We start from the raw sequence: 6,000 nt of genomic DNA, 5'->3' as shown, positions 1-6,000 counted from the left end.
CCACAGACCTCATTTTCTGCAATAATTCCAAAAGCCAATGGAAAAATCCTATTGGGTTTTTGTCGAGTGAACCAGGGTGATGCTAACTTCCGGGTTGACCTATAAAAATACATGGTTTGCGTCTGAAATCGCATACTCTCGAGTTGGTACAGTACTTTTTTTGAATAAGTAATTACTTCACAACTGCGAAGAATGAGTGTGTGTAGTATGAATGTTATCTAGACGTACTACATTCGCCATGTTGTCATCATCATGTGACCTACTAGCATCAGATATGTCGCTTTACTTCCATTCACAAATTCTCTCCCGTGGCCTCATGGGATGGTAAAGCATCCATCGTATGCACACTTCAGAATCTCGCTGGAAGAAGTAGGTCATCTGGGTACTTTTTGCCTACTCCTTTATGAGTACTGTGAATTTGGACATACTTCTTTTGTCACATACTGTTTTTCACCTTCTAATAGTAGGGAAGTATGCGATTTCGGATGCAGCCATTATCCCTGCACCACTCAATTGTGACCATAGACTGTGACACACCTTCACTCTCTTCCATTGTAAAAAAAAATAAAGCCACCAATGTCCCAATATGGTGCTGACATCTTGCGCTTATTCAGGACCCGAGTCTGCACAGTAGTGAGAATGAAGTGGAGCCGATCAAGGCCCCTGCTCCCGCAGAATCAGTTAGTACAGTTTGCTGGAGAATAACTCATTATGTCGGTGTGAAATAAACAGTTATGGAAATGTAGAAATTAAAGTTAAAGCTCCAATCTTCTCCAGAAAATCCTGGAAAAAGTCTGTTGGTGCCTCAATGACTACTTTGCTCAGAGAAGTTGTAAGTCTCAGCTGTCAATCATGATGTCACACTCCTGTTTTTATAGCATCAAATAACTAACTAAAACCCACACACACAAAAAAAATAATACAAAAAACTTAATTAAACCAGACTTATTTTAAAAACCAACACTTGACCTTACATCAGGCTGATAAAAACTAAGTAAAACAGAAACCATCTTTGGGGAAAAAATATATTTGAAGTGTAATTTGATTGTTTAGTTTGTTGCAAGTCCCATTAGATTACATGGAGAGGGCGGGTTTAATGTTTTTTTTTGTTGTTTTATTTTTTTTAAAGATTATGAGATTAAGATTATGAATTTTGTAAAAAATAAAGATGCACATAAATAATTTATAATAAACTGCAACATTCTGTAAAAAATAAGAATTGTTCATTTTGATTTCATGGTGACTTTAAAATTTATAATTTGTATACCGGTAATTTATCATTCAATATAACAAACAACACAAAAAGAATCACATTTATATAAGGACCACTTACAGTATAAAAATTCACATACTCACCCAGCAAACACAGGAAGTCACATGACATCAATGACTCAGATGTCATATTTTGATTGAAAATGAAAGTCGGGTTGACGTCTAAACACAACGTTTGTTTGACATCAAGCTTCAACGTCAGACAGACATTGAAGTTTGGTTGGAATAAGCACCACACTGCAAAAAAAGGTGAAATGCATGGCAGCACATTAAATCTCTCAAGATCTCAGCAGAGGAGGATTAATCAACTCCACAAACAGCATTACCAGCTTCACTTATTACTAACCAGATTGACTTTATTGTCATACATGTACAAAAGTTCTTATTGAGAACTAACAGAGGTTTTGTAGATGTTTTATTGAAAATAATAGTTTGGCTTGAAGTCACCATTAAGGTGATCAGTGTTTCCTATAGCTGGGTAGTTTGACTTGACTTTTTAACATTAGTTTTTCTCTGGCTGCTTTAACTGTGTTTGTTATGACAAGAAAAGCAAGAGAAATGTGTTTAGATGACATTGTCTGCTTGACCCCTCCTTGAACTGCCACCTTACTGTGGTGGAGGGGTTTGAGTACCCGAACGATCCTAGGAGCTATGTTGTCCGGGGTTATATGCCCCTGCTAGGGTCTCCCAAGGCAAACAGGTCCTAGATGACGGGTCAGACTGAGAGCGGTTCATAAACCCTTTATGATAAAATTAAAAACGAGGACCGTGATGTCGCCCGGCATGGCGCAGCCAGGGCCCCACCCTGGAGCCAGGCCCGGGGTTGGGGCTCATATGCGAGCACCTGGTGGCCGGGCCCCCCCATGGGCCCCCCAAAAAAAATCGGGCCTGGGAGGAGTTCAGTGAGGCCATGGAGAAGGACTAGCGGTTGGCCTTGAAGAGATTCTGGCAAACCGTCGGGTGCCTCAAGAGAGGGAAACAGTGCCCTACCAACACTGTTTACAGTGGAGGTGGGCAGCTGTTGACCTCAACTGGGGATGTCGTCGGATGGTGGAAGGAATACTTCGAGGATTCCCTCAATCCCACTGACACGTCTTCCATTGAGGAAGCAGAGGCTGAGGGCTCGGAGGTGGACTGGTCCATCACCCAAGTTGAAGTCACAGAGGTAGTCAAGAAGCTCAAGTACCTCAAGTCTCTGGATGTTGTGGGGCTGTCTTGGCTGACATGCCTCTGCAACATCGCATGGCGGTCAGGGACAGTACCTTTGGGCTGGCAGACTGGGGTGGTGGTCCCTCTTTTTAAGAAGGGGGACCGGAGGGTGTGTTCCAACAACAGGGGGAATCACACTTCTCAGCCTCCCCGGTACTGCCAGGGTACTGGAGAGGAGAATACAGCCGATAGTAGAACCTCGGATTCAGGAGGAACAGTGCGGTTTTCTTCCTGGTCGTGGAACACTGGACCAGCTCTATACCCTCTCCAGGGTGCTGGAGGGTTCATGGGAGTTTGCCCAACCAATCCACATGTGCTTTGTGGATTTGGAGAAGGCATTCGACTGTGTCCCGCGGCGTCCTGTGGAGGGTGCTCTGAGAGTATGGAGTCCGGGCCCTTTGCTAAGGGCTGTCCGGTCCCTGTACAACCGGAGCAGGAGCTTGGTTCGCATTGCCGGCAGTAAGTCAGACTTGTTGGACTCTGGCAGGGCTGCCCTTTGTCACCGGTTCTGTTCATTATTTTTATGGACAGAATTTCTAGGCGCAGCCAAGGGCCGGAGGGTGTCAGGTTTGGGGACCACACGATTTCGTCTCTGCTTTTTGCGAATGATGTTGGCCCCATCAGACCAGGACCTTCAGCATGCACTGGGATGGTTTGCAGCTGGGATGAGAATCAGCACCTCCAAATCAGAGGCCATGGTTCTCAGTCGGAAAAGGGTGGCTTGCCCACTTCAGGTTGGTGGAGAGTTCCTGCCTCAAGTGGAGGAGTTCAAGTATCTTGGGGTCTTCTTCACGAGTGAGGGAAGGATGGAACGGGAGATTGATAGACGGATCGGTGCAGCTTCTGCAGTAATGCGGTCAATGTACCGGTCTGTCATGGTGAAGAAAAAGCTGAGCTGCAAGGCGAAGCTCTCGATTTACCAGTCAATCTACGTTCCTACTCTCACCTATCATGAGCTGTGGGTCATGACCGAAAGGACAAGATCCCGGATACAGGCGGCCGAAATGAGATTTCTCCACAGGGTGGCTGGGCGATCCCATAGAGATAGGCTGAGGAGCTTGGTCACTCGGGAGGAGTTCAGAGTAGAGCCGCTGCTCTTCACACATCGAGAGAGGCCAGATGAGGTGGCTCGGGCATCTGTTCCGGATGCCTCCTGGACGCCTTCCCGGGAAGGTATTCCGGGTGCGTCCCACCGGGAGGAGACCCCGGGGAAGACCTAGGACAAGCTGGAGGGATTATGTCTCCCGGCTGGCCTGGGAACGCCTCGGTGTCCCCCCGGAAGAGCTGGAGGAAGTGTCTGGGGAGAGGGAAGTCTGGGCATCTCTGCTTAGACTGCTGCCCCCGTGACCCGGTCCTGGATAAGCGGAAGAAAATGGTATGGTATGTCTGCTTGATGACAAAGCTATAATCAGGATATAGTTGTATATTTCAGTGTTGTCATCCAGAATCTAATCTTTTGATATGCGATCATTTTGTATTAATTATAGCAAGCCTGTAATTCTACATAATGTCTACTAAACATTTTGAACTCCAGCACTCAGACTCACTCAGACATCAATAATCAGCATATGAATCTCATCAATAGTGATATGCTCAATGCCACAATGCATTCTGGGAGCCATAGATGAGTTTTGTATGATGCACCCAGAATGCATTGCGGCATGAAGCATGTCACTGTTATTGAGATTCATACGCTGATTCTTTAATGTCTGCGTGTATAATTTTTTTTACTTTTTGGTGAACAATCCCTCAGATTAGAACACTGCTGGACAATCACAGGACTATTATCTTAATCGTCATCATCAAATAGCCAACATCATCTGAACACTATTTTTCTTGCAGTTCTTGCCATAACAAACAGTTACAGCAGCAAGAAAAAAACTAATGTTAAAAAGTCAAGAGTCAAACTGCAACTGTCAAATGTTTTTTGTTTTGATTTGATTTTTGGAGTTTATTCCAACCAAAATTCGACGTCTGCCCAACGTTGGAGCTTGATGGCAAACAAACGTTGGATTTCAATGTCAACCTGACTTTCATTTTCAACCAAAATAGAGTCTACATCCTGTGCCTGCTGGGCATGGGCAGTTTTTAAAGTCCGCGTGAACCGGAAGTTGCAAACAACTTTTCTCCAGTGTTGTGACGTATTTCCCAGTGAAACGGAATATTGAATAGAGGGCAGGGTTTTACTCTAGCGCTCCTCCTCTCCATCTCTCACTCATAGCAGACTAACGGTTTGAGGAGAGTGGTTAAGCGTTTCCCAACCCAAGCCGTCAAACCTACATCATCAGAGAAGGAACGCCATTCCAGACCGGAAGTAACTTTTCAGACTTTGATTAAAGATTACAACGGCAAACAATTTTTTTCTGTGTATTAACTTGCATGGATTCATTTTTCACCACAAAACTAGTAATATGCGCTAACAAAGTAAATAGGGTCAATTTTGATTTCATTTGGACTTTAAGCTAATTTTACCAGTAGTTCTCTTGAACATTTGTGGCATCAATAAAGTGCTACGTCAAAAGTCAAGTCAAGTCACATTCATTTATATAGTCTTTTAACAATACAGATAGTTTCAAAGCAGCTTTACAGTGATGCAGCTCTAGAAAAAAGTTATTGTCCAGCTAAAGAACATTTTTTGATTGATTCACTTCCGTTCTAAAAATCATTAGTTATTCATTTAGGGGGCGACACCGTTTTAACAGAAAACAGAAAACTTTTAATGCGTTTTGGACGATAATTTGCACGACAACAGTGTTTGGTGGCTTGAGAATGCAAACTTTGAAATAGGTTCCAAGGTTCAAGTATAGAATTTTTTTTAAAACGTTACCATCTCCGTGTAAACGTCAAAAACGTAAATCCGTGAAAACGGTGATGGCATGCACATGCATATTGCGTGTTTAGGTGTGCGCGTTTAAATATACAGTATATATGTGTGCAGGTACGTAGTCTTACTTTGCAAAGTGACATCGCAAAATTACTTGTCTGGCCTCTATAATACAGATTTTTTTGTCGTTTCCACGGATCCATCCGAACTGGAATCATTTTGATAACGTTTTATCTAGAGGTAAAGGCAAGGGAAGGAGAGGGGAGAATCTAGTTGTCTCTTCAGGGCTGCGTTGTCATCGTGTCTAGGCGCAGGTCCTTCATCAGATCTGGATACGGCCTGGATCCGGCTGACTACGGTAAACCTCAGGATAAACAGAGAGACTAATATTAGCGTAGACATCATTCTTATTATGATGTAACAAGCACAGCAGGTGTTATGGGAAGTGTTCCTGGTTCCGGCTGACCTAATTTATGCAACCTAACATTTTACATGATTTGAATAATAGAAATGTATAATGTTCTGTGTATGCCAGGTTAAAGAGATGTGTTTTTAGTCTAGATTTAAACTGACAGAGTGTGTCTGCTTCCCGGACAATGTTAGGAAGACTGTTCCAAAGTTTAAGTGCGAAATAGGAAAACGATCTCCTGCCTGCAGTTGATTTTGATATAGGCTACTAGGTATTATCAACTGGC

The sequence above is a fragment of the Abramis brama genome (genome assembly GCF_963993115.1).
Source record: "Abramis brama genome assembly, chromosome: 11".
NCBI classification, from domain to species: Eukaryota; Metazoa; Chordata; class Actinopteri; order Cypriniformes; family Leuciscidae; genus Abramis; species Abramis brama.
Note: the sequence above shows the minus strand (reverse complement) of the source record.